Source organism: Zingiber officinale, chromosome 3A, assembly GCF_018446385.1.
Source record: "Zingiber officinale cultivar Zhangliang chromosome 3A, Zo_v1.1, whole genome shotgun sequence".
NCBI lineage: Eukaryota > Viridiplantae > Streptophyta > Magnoliopsida > Zingiberales > Zingiberaceae > Zingiber > Zingiber officinale.
In genome coordinates, this window is record NC_055990.1 from 13,950,608 (window position 1) to 13,969,480 (window position 18,873).

The following is an 18,873-nucleotide window of genomic DNA, read 5'->3' on the forward strand; positions in this document are numbered from 1 at the left end:
ATGAGAAAGAAGATTCTAGAAGAAGCTCATAGTACACCTTACTCCATGTATCCTGGTTCTACCAAGATGTACCCAGATGTGAAATAGAGGTTCTGGTGGTCTGGACTCAAAAGAGATGTTGCTAAATATGTCAGTACCTGCCTGACATGCCAGAGAGTCAAAGCAGAACACCAGAGACCAGGAGGAGTTCTTCAGCCTCTTCCAATACCAGTGTCACGCCCCCAAAGGAGTCTCTGACAGATAAAAATCCGGCAGCATCTCCCCTGTACGGGTGATAATCTGAAGCATCACTACAAACAAAATACATCAGCCACATGCAGCTGGAATATTTATATACACAACCACGCAGTTATAATCACAGCCCACTCGGCTGGAATGAAACAATCACAACCACGCAGTTATATATAAAACAGCTCACACGGCTGTATTAAAAACACAGCGGAAAAACGAAGGAAAGCCCACACAAACCAAATAAATACAATGCATGTCGGCACGGCTTAAACACAAATACAACACCAAAACCATAAGATAGCCACATGGCTACACATAAATACAATGACAAAAATAATAAAAAGATATGCAAAAGAAAACAAGCACGGTCTTCGGATGTGACGTAGGACCCGGCAGACATGATACTCCAACCGACACACCAACCATCTACCCGCTACCTGAAAACATAAATGTATACATGCGGTGGTGAGTATAGGTAACTCAGCGGGTAATAGAAAAGATAGTGCATGGTAAATAAACATGGAGATCAAAAGTATACAGTCTCAGTAGAGAATAAAGAACGTGATCATACTGATAAAGCCAATAAACTCAACCTACTAGTGCCAGTCTATTCCACATAGTATAATGACTACAGCTGACATGAATCCACACATCTAACCATATCATACATAACGACTGTATAAACTCAAAACTAGTACAAGAGAATGTACATACCCAATCTGGAATCGACACATGGTACACTGATCAGTAAACTCACCGGATCTGCAACAGACATACCCATGACACCTGTGCAATATAAATACAACTGCATATACATGTAAAATAAATGACATTTATGCAGCATGGCAACCAAATGCAACAACCATATCTCAATCAAATGTAACAACGACAATCACATGCAACTAGTATCTACTAGGCATGTATGCAAATATAACCCCCAGATGCACCGTGCATCATATGCAAAAGTGCATGCATGCTCCATGGTCACCCCCGCTACCTCTCCAGACACCACGACCCCTGTATGGCCGAGAGGCTTGGGTCCATGACAACCGTACAAACCTCACGCACGTAACCGCTATAAAGCGACTGAGGTGACAGTATACTATGTAGTTATCTAACTACATAGCTAAGGGTCCCTGACCACTCACAACTCAAGCCCTCTGACTACTGTACCCTCAAGACTCACTACATCAGAGTGATCGAGGCTGACAGAGTAAAAATACTGAGCAGCTGAGTAAGCGCAACAGGACATAACTCCACTCCCAGCTACCACTCTCCATCAGTGGTAGAGTGGACAGCTATAAAAACTGACAACCCTCTCAACTACAAAGGAGACGATAGTCGTCAGTATGCAATGAATGATGGACATGATATATATATATATATATAATCATGATACAGACACCGTCATCATCCATGCAAACTCTAACTCCACATAAGCACTCCACCACATGAATATAATCATCATGGTAAATCCACACATCCCACCAAACACGTGTACACAACTACACACGTATAATCAACCAAAAATCTCTAATAATCCCACTGGACACATATGCACATAACCTAAATACAATCAACATGTATCCTCCAATAATAAACACATCAGACACGTGTATAAACCACAAACATACAATCAACACAACTCCTCCAAAAGTACATAACAAATACGTGTGTACATACAACATGCAAATGCACGGTCAACATGATGACTCCTATCATGCATACCCACCTACGTACAGTCCACATCATATACCCAATCAGCATGGTAATACCCACAACCCGACAATCCCTACAAGACAACCTCTACACATGTAATCACAACAGAATAGATATCAAGAGTTAAGACTGTATATGAATTAAATAGATCATCATAAGGGTCAAGCATAAGTCTCATGCAGGAAATCAACATACTAACACGATATAAGATAAAGCGGCCTAATCATCCAATAATAACCATGCACTAAGTTTCAAAGAAACTATATAGAGGCAAAGGAAGAAATACCCGCCTTAATCTGTCGATCATGATAAATAAATCTCATATCGTGATGAACGTCCCATATCCAAGTCCTGCATAAATCAATACATATATTTCATTTAGCTAAATTCATATGATCAAATAGCTAAATAAAAGTCCTAACCCAATTAGGATCACTCCAACTAAATCTGATCTCTGATTAATCCTCCAAACAATCCTCAGTCCAACTCCTTCTAGATCCAAACATAATCCAAAATCTATTAATCAATCCAAACTCACTTATCAACACATCTTGAATCCAACTCACATATCCATCTCTAAATTACCAATCCACCACCTAATAATATCAAACCACAATAACCTATCATAAAATCAAATCTCCATCATAAGTCTACAACAACCTAACATCATCATCGGCAACTAACCGAATCATCACATCCGATAATCCAACCAACAATCAATCCAATGATCCTAAGCATGATCACATAACAATCCACCACAACAAGTCACCATCTCAATACAAACCCCACAACCCATAGAAACCCTAATAGAATAGCATACTAATAAGAAAACTAGTGGCAGACACTTACCATGAGGGAGGCAACGCATCAAGTAGCTCAACAGCCCTCACAAGAACCCTGCTGACAGCTACCAATGAAGCCCTCAATCCAGATCAATGAAGAGGAAGAAGAAATCAACACCTAGAAGCTAGGGCATAGCTTCAAGAAGTGGAATTTGCAATGACCAGCACAACTTACCCAAACCGAATATGCAACCGCTCAATGAAAGGACCAGCAGCAGCTGTGCAGAAAAGGATCCCCCTTTCAATTCAAACATCTCCATTCACCTTCCATGCACACATAACCAAGAGTTAAACCCTAAATCATACTCCACATTCTTTTAGCTAACAACTTACCTAAATCTCTGATAACTGCTGGTGAAACATGATTAGAGAGGTTCACTGCCGAGATTGGATTGTCAAAACTATGGATCACCAACCGACCGAAGCTACAAGAACATCAAAAATCAAATCTCTACATCCCAAGTCGAAAATGGTGATTAGATCGCTAGAAAACTGATATAAGTCTTACATTACCCCAATTCTATGTCGGCAACCCATCACACTCTAGGGATCAGCAGGTGACCTACGCCGGCAAAGAAGAGGAATCGGAATCCAGTGGAGTTGGACCTCCCTGATCCAAGCTCCGACGACGAGAAGGCACTAACCACCCACAATAGGAAACTAGGGCTCGAATCTCTCCTCCCTCACCAAGTCCTAGCCTCGTCGTACCCTAGCCGCTGAGGAACAGCTGATCGCGAGCAAGAACCCGCTGAGGATGCAATCGCTCCGCCGAAGATGACAGGTACCGTAGAGATCCCACGCCCCTTCCTCTCCGACGACGTGTGGGGGCAAGATCGCGATGGAAAAAAGCCTCTCTGTCAGCGTCGAGTCACCCACGCCTGAGAGAAAGATCGAGAGAGAAGGAGAGAGAGGAAAGAAATGGGTAGCCTTCCTCCTTGAATCTTCGGTCTGCTCTATGTCGGCGACGCCGAGAGGGGAAGAGCAACATCGCCAGTCTTCAGTGAGGTCGAGACGAGGAGAGTTCGAACGCAAGGGGGAAGAAATCGGGAAGAAGGAAAATGGTTCGGCAATTAAACCTAGGTCAATTTAGATTAAATGAAATAAATCAACTCCCTCTCAAGGGTATTCTAAATAGGCTTTTACCGCACCCCAAATCCATCACCTCAAAATGGGTCACACAGACTCCATTTAAATCCCGAAAAAATTCTAAAAATTTCTGAAAAATCCAAGATGATTTTTAGTCCAAAAACATTTATTATTTAATTTTTCGATATCTTACAACCAGAGTGGAAGTGGGAAGACATATCCATAGACTTCATAACAGGTCTTCCAAGAACTACAAAAGGATATGACGCAATATGGGTAGTAGTTGTTTACTATTGCTAGAGTAGTTTCTTTCTTCTTCTTGTGGTTTTTATCACTGCGTGATTGTGAAAATTGTCACGCCCCCAGGTAGTCCCTGTCCGAAGAAATTTCGGCAGCATCTCCCCTGTACGGCGGACAATATGAAGCTCAGTATACATATATCTCCATACCTCGGCCACACACGGCCGGAATAATACAATACAATAAGAACAAGCCACGCAGTTTATATCAACAATCCACATAAGTCAACATATAATCAATCCACGCAGTATAATAAGGAAAGACGATATAGAATCTCGAAGATATATGTAAACATCCTACTCCACTACATCGAAGAAAACCAAATCCACGAAGTAACGGAAAATATCTGCAGCGGAAAACAATAGTAGTAAACCCGAATGTCAATGTCTACAATACAACCCACAATACAAGTATATAAGATGCAAAAGCAGGATAAAATCCGACAAAGAAAATCCTCGCTGAATGGGGCTAGCGACTGGAATATCTTCCGACGGCCTCAACCTGAAAAATAGTAACAACGGGGTGAGTCCAAAGAACTCAGCAGGTAATCCAATAGATATGTACAGCAACATATAGCTACCAGTAATATCCTAAGGTACAGTCTCCTAAACCATAGGATCAAGAGTACAGTTCTCTAACCATACAACTTACGGTATAGTCTCCTAACAGAATAACAGATATGCATAGCCGAAATAAACTATAGGCATAAAGTACAGTCTATAGCAAGAATAATAAGAAAATGTATAACCGAAATAAATCTGTACTCATGCTTGGTACAATCATAAACATACAGATAAAGATAGAGCATATAAACCTATATGCATGTCAATCATATGCAATCACCAAATGCATCAATCATAATTAATGCAATCATATGATGCAAATGACATGGTCACCCCGACGCCATCAGTAATCTCACACAATGGTGAGACCGCGTGGGTAGGGCTGTGACAGTGCACTCTGCCGTCACTACCCAAGATGAGAGTGGACGGATGCACCGGAGTACACCTATCCTCCAACCTCACTATAGGAGGGAGCGCCATGCTCTCATCTCCCGGTACACAATGACGGGGAGGGACCCCGATGTGCTACCACGCTGCCTATCACACTACCCATGAGTGGAGCCTCCAGCGGAGCACCACCGAGCAACCTACACACCCTGTGTGCTGTGCCACTACCCATGCAATGGTCACGTGGTGTGCAGGTCAATGTAGCCGGCCGACGAGCTCAACAATAAAGGAGTCGTCAATCGCCCAGCATGCAATCATGCGATATGGTGCATGCGGCTACAATATGACATACCTGAACAAATCCTCCTCCATATGTGTAGATGCCAAACAGATAAACACATATATAACAAGGATAATAAACAGCATAAATCTAAAGACATCACATATAACAATAATGTAAGTATCATGAATCCAAGACCATGTATCACACATGTAAAGCAACTAATCCAGTAGAGTAGAGCACTATAGATATGCATCTCTATGAACATATATACACAGGCAAGAGATATAATATCCAATCCTGAAGTAAAGCAACTAGCAAATGAAGCATGTGATAGGTATCAACTAGCTAAGACCAAGAGAGAGAATAATCTACTATCTACCACTAGTAAGTATATATAAGCTACACATATCATAAGACATTATCAAAAGATAAGTCAGAGGGTACCCGCCTCAAAGAGAAGGTACAATCCAGTCCTAATCCGAAGCCGAGACGCCCGTCTCGAATCAAAGTCCTGTGTCAACAAACAATGTATATATTTTATTTAGCTAAATCAAATGAATAGCTAAATAAAATCTCTAAAACTAAATTAGGGCAAAGCCCTAATCACATCAATCACAACCTACCTAATTAATCTAACGGTCATTTAAGGTTTAGTTACCTAATCCCTAATCACCAATTAGATCAGATATATAAACTTAAATTAAATCCAATAGTTGACTAGGGTTAATTGTCTTAACCCTAATCATTCCATTAGATTAAATCTAAGCAAATATATCTATCATAACATGTATCATCATCTAAATTAAATCTAACAGTTGACTAGGGTTAATTATCTTAACCCTAATCATTCCATTAGATTTATCTAGGCAAATAAATCTAATTACAATTTAGCAACTAAATACAACATGTATCAACTAATGATACACTAACCATCTAGTATTCAAATCATACCATGATCTACAACAAGATCAATTATCCTATTCCTTACCTTCAATCCAAGGTGATCACCATATTGATCACAATCAAAGGTGTTGCTGCCGGTTAGGGAAAGCTGCTGGATACACCTCAAAGATCACAATTCCAATCACAGAATGCAACCCCTGCTGGAATTCTTTCCCACTTCAACTGATACTTCAAACACAGCAAAGAAGCTGATCTCCAAAGGTCGTCTCCAGAAGAAGTCACCCAATCGGAAGATCATCACTGATCAATTACAAACCACAAGAAGATGACCAATCTGATCAGGGAAAGAATCAAGCACAAGAAGAGTCAATCCCAAAAGGAGAACCCTAATCCAGCTAAACCCTTGAATCAACCAGGATCCAGTGATGATTCAAGAGGCAATTCAAGAAGAGGGGTTTTCGGTTAAGGCTAGCTTACCCACGCCGGTGATCAAGTGGCACAAATCCGGACTAGGGCACCTCTCCAAGCTTCGGTGGATGATTGGTTGGGAGTCGACGCAAATCTTGCTCCTCACCGTGCCCTAGCCACCAAGGAATCGTCGATGATCGGCGCAGGAAGCCACCGAAATAGAGATCCCTCGGCCAGATCCAGCTTGTCTTCCTTAGCACCGTCAAGCTCCGGTGATGTGCTCCTCTGGTCTCGGCACCGAGTCGTCCGCGAGAGAGAGTGTGTCGAGCGAAGGAAGATCGGGGAAGAGGAGATCGGAAATTTGAGTCGGGCAGAGAGGGGAGAAGAGATCGGGAAATCCGAAACTCCTGGTTCAATCTCCGGCAAGCTCCGGCGACGTGCTCCTCCGGCGATGTCGACGATCGGAACGGATCCGCCCGCAAGAGGGAACGAGAGGGAGAGGAGTCGGAGAAGAGAAGGGTTCGGGTGAGAGGGTGGATCGCCGTTTGGGAATAAGAAAAGAAAGAAGAAATGAAATTTATAATTAGAAACATTTCCTCACTTAAATAGGTATCCCAAACAGGCTTTATCTGAACCCATCGATCTATCCCCTCAAAATCCTCCGTACGAGTTCCGAAAAATTCCTAGAAAATTCCTAAAAATTCCGGAAAAATTCTATAAGGCTATTTCTGAAATAACCCTATTTATTAAATTTTCTGAGATCTCACAAAAAATATGTTCCAGCTGTCTATGGCTGTGTATACATTGTTTGTATTATTGATTTGGTCACTGGTACAGGGGAGACTCTGCCGAAATTTTTCGGTAGGAATTCCTCTGAGCCGTGATAAATCTAACTGATGCTAATAACAGCATCAGTGACACTAGTAAGTAGAGTAGTAGTTAGGTAACGATCGCCCTTAGAGAGTAGTAGTAGTAAGAAGGGCGGTCGTTACAGTTAATTTAGTTTTAAAATAGTTAAGTTTTAAATAATTTTAAATAAGTTTTAAAAATAATATTTAATTAATTTTTAAATAAGTTTTAAAATATTTTTTAAATGAGTTTTAATTAGGTTGAAAAATAATTTTTAATGTAAGTTTTAAAATAATTTTAATTAATTTAACTTTTAAAATAATTTTTAAATAAGTTTTAAAATAATTTTTAATTAAGTTTTAAGATAGTTTTTAAATAAGTTTTAACATAGTTTTTAAACAAGTTTTAAAAATAATTTTTAAAAAATATTTTCAAAATAATTAAGTTTTAAAATAATTTTTTTAAATAAGTTTAAAATAATTTTTAAATTAAGTTTTGAAATAATTAAGTTTTAAAATAATTTTTTAAATAAGTTTTGAAACAATTAAGTTTTAAAATAATTTTTTTAAATAAGTTTTTAAACAATTAAGTTTTAAAATAAGTTTTTAAATAAGTTTTGAAATAATTAATTTTTAAAATAATTTTTTAAATAAGTTTTAAAATAATTAAGTTTAAAAATAATTTTTAAATTAAGTTTTAAAATAATTTTTAATTTAAGTTTTAAATTAATTTGTTTTAAAATAATTTTTAAAAAAGTTTTCAAATAATTAAGTTTTAAAATAATTTTTTTAAATAAGTTTAAAAATAAATTTTAAATTATGTTTTGAAATAATTAAGTTTTAAAATAATTTTTAAATTATGTTTTAAAATAATTAAGTGTTAAAATAATTTTTAAATAAGTTTTGAAATAATTAAGTTTTAAAATATTTTTTTTAAATAAGTTTTGAAATAATTAAATATTAAAATAATTTTTTTAAAATAAGTTTTGAAATAATTAAGTTTTAAAATAATTTTTAAATTATGTTTTAAAATAATTTTGAAACTCAGTTTTAAAATAATTTAGTTTTAGAAATAGTTTTTAAATATGTTTTAACTTTGATATTTAATTAGGTTTTAGGTTTGAAATTTAATTACGTTTGAAAAAAAAAGGTTATTGAACCAATGTTAGATTCAAACTTAGCTTTGGGTTAATCAAGCAGGCTTTATAAGGATAAGCTTTTAGTTCAGTGGCGAGGTATACGACCTTCTTGTGTATCAACGGTGGACCACTTGCTGAAGACTTCCATACTTTTCCCGCCCAAAAAACTTAATATTAAATTTTGGTCTAACTAGCCCATGTTTGACTGGGGTATCTTCGGTCAGATCCACTAAGTCTAGTGCACCAGGTAGAATTCCATATTCAGCCTAAATATGCCTTCGACAAAGTTGCCTTAACGTACTATCATCCCAATCCATTCTGATGCTATGTTGTAGGGTTTGGTAAACCTTTTTCATCTAACCATTCTAAGCAGAAAATAAACCTAATCCTAAGTGTTGAGTTTGGTTAATCAAGTTGGTTGTATTATTTTTCTACTTGCTCCCCCTGAGTCATAGCTTAGATAAGGTCTATCTAGGTAATGGATTTGACTCTTAGGGACCAAGTAAAGGTTTGGTTTAATTGATTTGATTAAATGTTTTGTTTGGACCCATGCTTAGACTTGACTTCTGTCATTTTGGCTGATTAGAGATAAGTATGATTTGTTTGTTTGTTTGGGTTTGTAACCGAGTCCTGATTTGTTGTACACGGCTCGTTGCGATCCAAGTACCATATTTAGACACATGGATCCCAATTCGAACCTTTCCAACGTTTTCTTGAGTCGCTCGACTTGTCCTTTCAAATTGGAATTTTCTTCCTCAAGCTTTTCAATTTGAGTTAAAGTTCCGACTTGAACTTGGTTAGTCGAGTCACTCAAGTTAACTTGTTGCTTAAGGTGGTCTATTTCCTTAAGTAACAAGTTATTTTGTTTTTCAGATTTTGATAATTTTTTAAACAAGCATTTTACTACTTTAAGTAAATTAGACTAGGAATAAATCGTTACCATATTTTGATCTTCTGATCAGTGGCTTTTGTCGGACTCGATGTTGATCTCGGACTCATACTCGTCATCAGTCATGGAGTTGGAATCTTTGTTTCTTGCAATAAATGTAAGATGGCTCGAGTGCTTCGTTTGCTCCGCGTTGGATTCGTCGGAAGAAGTCTCATCCCATGTCGCTTGAAGAGCCTTCTTTTGTCTTGTCGATTTAGGTCTTTCTTTATTTCGATTTGCGCATTCGTTTTTGAAATGCCCCTTCTTGTTGCATCCGTAACAAATCATTTCTGATTTGATCTGGTTTTGATTGAGCGGTGTCTTCTTGGTGCTTCTTCTAAATTTCTTCTTAGTCAACAATCTTCGGACCATGTTGACTAATTCTTCTTCGTTCGTTGAGTCAGAGTCTGACTCACTTTCAGACTCGATCTTGGTTCTTGTTTTACTCTCCTTGCTTGGACCTGCATACAATGCTACACCTTTCTCGACATGGCTTATGTTAGACTGCTCGTGTAATTCCAATTCACAAAATAACTCGTCTAACTTAAGAATTGAAAGATATTTGGAAACTTTGTACGCATCTACAATTGATGCCCACAAAGCATTCCTTGGAAAAGTGTTCAGAGCGTACCTTATTGTGTCACAGATTTCCAGGTTGTGTCCGATAAGGTGGAGGTTGTTAAGTATGTCCTTCAGTCAAGCTTGTAGTTGCAAGGCCGTCTCTCCGAGAAATACTTTTATATTAAATAAATTATTTAAAAGTAGATCCCATTTATTTACCTTCTATAAAATACCGGAAAAGGGCGAAAAATAATAAGAGAATTTTCCCGGAATTTTTAGAAGTTTTTCGGGAATTTTTCGAAGCTCGTATGGATGAGTTTGCGGGGATAAAATTTGGATTCCGGGAAAGCCTGTTTAGGTTAAATGTTTAATTATTTATATTTCCTCTCCTTTTTCTTCTTCCCCCGCGTGGCGAGCCGCCCGCGCCTTCTCCTCGCGTGCCCTAACCGGCGCCGCTCGACGGTTTCCTTCCTCGTGAACAAAAGTCGAGCCCCATCTCTTCTCTTCTCCTTCTTCCTCCCTAAGCCTACCCCCAATTCCTCTTCCTCTTACGATTTGCACCGCTGTGCCCTAGTTTCCCGACGGCGATTTCTTCATCTCTATCTAGGCTGTGTCGCTACCGTCCACTAAGGAATCACATTCGACGGCGCTGACACCGCAGTTCGCTCTGCCCTAGCCGCCGGCGTCGCACGAAGCAGCGCCGCTCCTCACTGTGCCCTAGTCTTCTCTCCTTGCGCTGTCACAATAGTCGATCGCCGCTGTGCCCTCTTGCGCCGCTGCCTTCCTCGACCCACTCTCTGCCGCGCCGATTGTAACGACTACCCTCCTTACTACTACTCTGAGAGTGACCGCTACTGTTTCTACTAACTTCACGAATCTGGTACTACTTACTCTAATATTAGAGATACTTTAAACTATTGGGAGCATACCAAAACATGCCTCTATATCTATTAAAAGAATGTAGTGATTCATTCTGAGATTTTAAAACTACTGTACCTAAGTTTCAAGGCAACAACATAAAGGAAAAATCTGTAATGCATGCTGCCATTGTAATGGGAAGAAAAAAAATAAATTCCAGCAACTTCCAAATTTGCTACTTGCATACTACTGGTTACACATCAGATTTCTGCTATACAAGATTCGCATGCATTTATAATAAAATTTCAAAGAGACTCAACTTCAGAAATTGCCAGTCCAAATTAAATTAAGCAGTACCAAGAAAATGTTTCAGCAATACAAGGTAAACAATCAATTTACTGAAATAAAACTTGCTGATCACGGAAACTGATCTTACTGCAGACATTCCATGCTATAACAGAATCTAATGCAACTGAACATACCATTTCACACTTCTAACTGTGATTTGCAAACTGAGAATCGGATATGAACTTCTTATATAAAAATCAAACTCGGACAAACAACTAGCATGTCAACAATGAAACTAACATACATGGCAGTGACTAACAGCATTCTCGAAAAAAAAAAAACAAAACAATCACAGCATCATTTAATCTGAACAGTCCGAAAGAAGCACCTACTACAGAAATTCCAAGTAGCACTTAACCATAACAAAAGAGCAATTAAAACAAAACCAAATACTGTTAAGGACACCTCTAATCAGCAAAACAGAAGGAGTAAGAATCTGTATTTCTCTAAATTCTCCTAATTATTTAAGAAGGAAACTAATTAAATTAACTTGCAGAAATTTCTTAGCAAGGTCCCAAGTTTCCATATCAGCCACCACACACACCATCGACGTCTCCTTGCAGCCTTCCTTTATATCACTTTAGCTTTTCCTTTTATCTTTACCTATATCTGTAGTAGGAGGAAAGTAGTATCTATAAGCTAAAAGCTTAGTAAGTGCTATCTACTCACAAAAACTCGATAAGAAATGCATGTGCATAAAAGAAAGTAGGAAATGCATATTCAACATGAAAGTAGCAACTAACACTAAATCATGCATCTCCAAAAGGAAACAATAGATTTAACTTGCTAAAATTGCAACTTAGATGAAAGAAACTGTTCCATTTGTTCCCCAACTTATACTCTTATACTTTAAAATAATAATCAACTTCTCTTGGGCCCGGCATTGTACCACTTTGCGCGCATTCTTAATAAGAATCGAGGTAGCTAATCCCGAAACTACTAAGATACTTCTAGGCCTTGTGCCTAGGGGCATCTTGGAGCCCATCCCTTGGACCTTGTGTCCGGTACATGCCCTTTAAATGTAAAATACTTTTTATCTTTAAATACTTCTTATAATAAAATGCCTTGGCATTTATTTAAGCACTTAGTGTGCTTTGATTCTAAATTCTGGAATTCAGGATCAATTTGTGACCTTGGTCTTGCTTTGCTTGTACTTCTCACATATATACATTATGCAAGAGATTCTAAAACCATATGCCACTGATATATATATCTGTATATATTCAAAACAATCTCAACAGTAATTTAAAGACTACATGGTCATAGGAAATAAGTTTGGTCAGGCCCACGACAGCAACAGATTCCAAATAGCAAGCTTGTAAAACTAATTTATTTTTGAATCTTAACAATCCTTTAATCATGTCGTGACCTGAAGGAAACATAACTACTTAGACATGCTTGAAATGTAAGGTAAATACATCTAAATAAGCATGCTATAACAATCAAGAAAAACCATCAAAAATTCTGTCCGTGCTTTTTAAAAAACAACAAAAAGACTTGAACCAAAGCTCAAACCGAATTGCTAGAGCAAAGGTTGAAATCTAGACAATATACTAGGATGAAGGGCTGCTCTTGTTCATTACACAACAATAAAAAATGCAAACAAAACCCCGAAAGCTACTCCTACCGCAGGTGAGAAGCACTTACTTTGGGTTCTTGGACTTGCAACCGAAGATAAAGGGCTGCTAGGGTTCGGAGAAGTTGTTTCCTCAACGATCTCTTGGTATCTACTTGTTCTTCTCAATGAGGGGATCACGAAGGTGTGGAGATCTCGTCGAAAAAAGTCCTCACCGGCCGCTGGAGACGAGCCCTAGATTCGGCTATGTTTCCGCCCGAGAGAGTCGGCGCCGTTGCGAGAGAGGAGAGGAGAAGTTTAGGTTTTTTCGAAAATCACTCAAGTCCTCTCTTTATAACCTAGGTAATTTGTTCTCTGTTAACCCTTAAATAAATTTCGTTTCCTATTTGATCAGAAAACGCCTGCTGAACAGTTGGCTAGCTGGATCCGGTTAAGGCTCGGTTCGAGTCTGAGGTCCACTGTTCGAATCTCGGTTTGGACATTATTTTTTTGAAACTTCTTTTGTTTAGTAAAAATACCAAACGACCTCCAAAAATTGCGTAAAAATACTCTAAAAATCTCTAGAATATTTCTATAGCATTTCTAAATATTTTTAAAGACATTTAGAACTCGAATAGGGAAAATTGGGTCGTTACAATCCCCCATACCTTATAAAAAGTTCATCCTCGAACTTAGAATAGCTCTGGATATTTCCGTCTCATACTGTCCTCACGCTCCCAAGTGACTTCCTCGTGCTTCTGGTTCTGCCAGATGACCTTCACTAGTGGCACTTCTTTGTTTCTTAGTCTCTTGACTGCTCTGTCCACTATCTGTGTAGGTCTGCTCTCGTAGCTAAGATCCTCTTGGATCTGCACTGTCTGAGGCTGAATCACTTGGCTAGGATCGTGAATGCACTTCTTTAGCATAGAGACATGAAATACATTGTGTATGGCTGACATGTCTTGTGGTAAGTCCAGCTTGTAAGCTACCTTCCCAATCCTGTCTGTAATCAGGTAAGGACTTACCTTCTTGCCAAATCTCATCACTCCCTTCATAGGAGCAACTTTGAGAAAAACTAAATCTCCTACTTGAAATTCCAGTGGCCTTCGGCGTGTGTCAGCATAGCTTTTCTGTCTACTCTGGGCAACCTCAATTCTTTGTCTGATCTTCTGGATGGCCTGAGTGGTCTCATCTATCAGCTCTATCTGAATGCCCAGCTCTACTTCCATTTCCTATCTTTCACCTGCTTCTTGCCAGCATATAGGTGATTTGCACTTTCTGCCATGCAACGCCTCATATGGTGCCATCTTGATGGTAGCTTGATAGCTATTGTTGTAGGCAAACTCAGCTAAGCACAGATACTTGCACCAACTGCCTTTAAAATCTAGTGCACAAGCCCTGAGCATATCTTCTAGGATCTGGTTTACTCGCTCTGTCTGTCCATCAGTCTGAGGATGGATAGTGCCTAATGCATTCTGGACACACTCCCAAAAGTGAGAGGTGAAGCGTCCATCTCTATCAGAAATAATAGATTTGGGAATTCCATGAAGTCTGATCACCTCCTTAACATATAACTGTGCCAACTGCTCTATAGAGTGGGACACCTTGATGGTTAGAAAATGGGCAGACTTGGTCAATCTATCCACTATTACCCATATTGCATCATATCCATTCGTAGTTCTTGGGAGACCTATTATAAAGTCCATGGATATGTCTTCCCACTTCCACTCTGGTATTGAAAGAGGTTGTAGCATCCCTCCTGGTCTCTGGTGTTCTGCTTTGACTCTCTAGCATGTCAGGCAGGTACTGACATATTTAGCTACATCTCTTTTGAGTCTAGACCACCAGAACCTCTGTTTCAGATCTTGATACATCTTGGTGGAACCAGGATGCATAGAGTACGGTGTACTGTGAGCTTCTTCTAAAATTTTCTTTCTCAGCTCTTCATCATTGGGAACACAAAGGTGACTTCCCTGATAAAGAATTCCACTGTCTGATACTCGAAATTCGAAATTTTCTTCTTCTTGTATCCCTTGCTTGATCTTTTGGATATCTGGATCTTCACTTTGCTTCTTCTGTATATCCTCAAGCAGGGTTGACTCTAGAGTCAATGCAGAGAGTTGCCCATAAATAATTTCAAGTCCGAAATCTGACAACTCCTTCTGTAGTGGCAGGGCTAATGATGACAAGGACATCAGGGATGCACTGGATTTTCTGCTTAGTGCATCTGCTACTTTATTAGCTTTACCTGGGTGGTAGAGGATTTCACAGTCATAATCTTTGACCAACTCTAGCCACTTGCGTTGTCTCATGTTTAAGTCCTTCTGAGTGAAGAAGTACTTAAGACTCTGATGGTCTGTGAAGATTCTGCACTAGACTCCATACAAGTAGTGTCAGTGCAAAGACCACAGCTGCCAGCTCTAGATCATGAGTGGGATAGTTCTTCTCGTAGTCTTTGAGTTGTCTGGAAGCATAAGCTATAACTTTTCCTTCCTGCATGAGTACAACTCCTAAGCTCATCTTGGAAGCATCACTGTAGATGTCAAAACTCTTGTCACTCTGTGGAGAGCACTGGTCAATCTCTTCTTGAGTTCTTGAAAACTCGCTCACATTTATATGACCATTCAAACTTCTTGTTCTTCCTGGTGAGGTAAGTGGAGAGGCTATTCCGGAAAAGTCTTCCACGAATTTCTGTAGTACCCAGCTAAACCGATCTCCCGGCATTCTTGGGTCTCTTCCGCTTCTGACCGCTTCTACTTTGGCTGGATCCACTTGAATGCCTTCTTTAGAAACGATGTGCCCTAGAAACGCCACCTGCTCCAACCAGAACTCGCACTTTGAGAATTTAGCATAGAGTTGCTTTTGCTGAAGGGTCTGCAGGACTATTCTCAAGTGCGTGTCATGCTCCTCCGAAGTTCTGGAATAGACTAGAATGTCGTTGATGAACACAATGACAAACTTGTCAAGGTATTCTCTGAACACTCTATTCATCAAGTCCATGAAGACTGTAGGTGCATTAGTCACACCAAAAGGCATAACTACGAATTCGTAGTGTCCGTATCTGGTCCTGAAAGCTGTTCTGGGTATATCACTCTCCTTCACTTTCAACTGATGATACCCAGAGCGCAGATCTATCTTGGAGAACACTGTTGCCCCTTTCAATTGATCAAATAAATCATCGATCCTGGGCAGTGGATACTTGTTCTTGATGGTCACTTGATTCAGAGATCTATAATCTATGCACATCCGCATAGATCCATCCTTCTTCTTGACCAACAACACAGGAGCTCCCCATGGTGAGTGACTAGGGCGAATGAAGCCTTTGTCAAGCAGCTCCTGAAGTTGTTCTTGCAACTCTTTCAACTCCGCTGGAGACATGTGGTATGGAGCTTTTGAAATTGGACCGGTACCAGGAACCAGTTCAATCTCAAACTCCACTTCCCTATGGGGAGGTAGTCCAGGTAGCTCTTCTGGGAATACCTCTGTATACTCACAGACTACCCGAACTTCCTCTTGCTTGGGTCTTTCCTCTTCTTCTGTACTTACAATGGATGCAAGAAAACCAGCGCATCCTTTAGCTAACATCTGGTGAGCTGTGAGGGAAGAGAGGAATTTCTGGGTCTTCCTCTTTGGCACTACTGTAAATTCAAAGGATGATTCACCTTCTGGACTAAAGATTACTTTCCTTCTGCGGTAGTCCAGTGAAGCACTGTACTTGCTGAGGAAATCCATGCCAAGAATGATATCGAAATCCTGCATAGCGAGGATTACCAGGTTAGCACATAGCTCTCGGTCTAAAATTCTTACTGGTACAGACCGAAGCCACTAACTGGATTCCATAAATTCCCCAGAGGGTAGGGTTGTCAGGAACCTGGAATTCATTCTTTCTATAGGTACCTGTAATTCTTTGGAAAAAGGTATGGATACAAAAGAATGGGTCACCCCAGTATCAAATAGTGCAGTAACTATACGCTGAAAAATAACTACTTGACCTGTTACGACTGTGGAGGCACTAACATCTTCCTCTTTAGTGAGGGAGAATACTCTGGCATCGGCTGGAACTAGTGGAGCTTCCAACCTTCCTTGACTGAGCTGAGGTCCTTCCAGAGTTGCAGGCATGTAATGTAACTGAGGCTTGCCTCCATATTGTATTGGCTGTGGCTGAGGTGCTTTGAACTTGTTAGGACACTCTTTAGCCATGTGTCCTTCCTGACCACAAGAATAACATCCAGTCTTACCCAAAAGATAGGCTCCTTGATGTGTTCTCCCACATTTGGAGCAGGGAGGGAAATTAGTCTGCTTGTTTTCTGGTCCTCCCTTCTGGTTACTCCCTGAATTCCACTGCTTTCTTTTAGTACCCTAGCCTTTCCAGTTCTGATTATTTAACTGGGGTTTCTGACTTCCCCCAGTCTTGGTTTCTATCTTGATTGGCTTGTGCTGCTCTCGTTGTGCCTTCATGCTGTTCAGGTAATGCTTAGCTACTAAGGCTCTACTAACCAACTCTTCTCCAGTCAGGGGCTGATGAGCTCCACTACTCACATTAAGTGATATCACAGGCTTCAGCATTCTGAGCATTAGTCTGACTCGCTCCTTCTCTGTACTTACTAGTTCTGGGCAGAGATGAGCTAGCCTGTTGAATCTTATAACTGCTTCCTCCACTATCAGATCACCCTGTCTGAACTCCATAAACTCCTCATAGTGCTTATTGGTGATCCTTTGGCGGAAGAACTCGTCGTAGAACTCTGTCTCAAAATCAATCCATCTCATCTGATTGACTGCCCTCTTACTCTTGACTCTCTCCCACCACATGCGTGCGTCTCCAGTCAGGCAGAAGGAGGCACACTTGACCTTCTCGACTTCTGGCTAGTCAAGAAGCTCCATGGTGCTCTCCAATGTCTTTCTGGGATGTTGTGACGACTCCCTGGGCAGCTGGTGGAACCTCAGTTACCACTGGAGTCTCCACAGTTACTGTTGGAGGAGTGGGAGGGGTTGGCTGCTGATTCGCCATTAGATTGACGATCACTTGCTGCTGCTCTGCCACCTGTCTCTGAAGTTGAGCAACAACTTCAGAGAGATTCAGTTCAGCTACTCTGGGCTCTTCATTCTCCTGTGCTCGGTCCACAGTACGAGCGGTACAGGGACGTCCTCTTCTTGACATCTAGTTAGACAGAGAAAAAGACTTGATATCTTTTCTATCCATTCTAAACATAATCCTTTCTAAACATACATATGTATGAATAAAGAGAAACAAAACTTCTATCTTACTAAAGCACATGTAAGCAATTTCTCCATACTGCAAATAATAAAGAAGCATAAAAGCAAAAACTTAAATACTTTCTTACTTGAAGACGACAAGGATGATGCTGATGTGTGTGTGATGCTGGAGAATGGAAACCGCTCTGATACCAACTGTAACGACCACCCTCCTTACTACTACTCTGAGGGTGACCGCTACTGTTTCTACTAACTTCACGAATCTGGTACTACTTACTCTAATACTAGAGATACTTTAAACTATTGGGAGCATATCAGAACATGCCTCTATATCTATTAAAAGAATGTAGTGATTCATTCTGAGATTTTAAAACTACTATACCTAAGTTTCAAGGAAACAACATAAAGGAAAAATCTGTAATGCATGCTGCCATTGTAATGGGAAGAAAAAAAATAAATTCCAGCAACTTCCAAATTTGCTACTTGCATACTACTGGTTACACATCAGATTTCTGCTATACAAGATTCGCATGCATTCATAATAAAATTTCAAAGAGACTCGACTTCAGAAATTGCCAGTCCAAATTAAATTAAGCAGTACCAAGAAAATGTTTCAGCAATATAAGGTAAACAATCAATTTACTGAAATAAAACTTGCTGATCACGGAAACTGATCTTACTGCAGACATTCCATGCTATA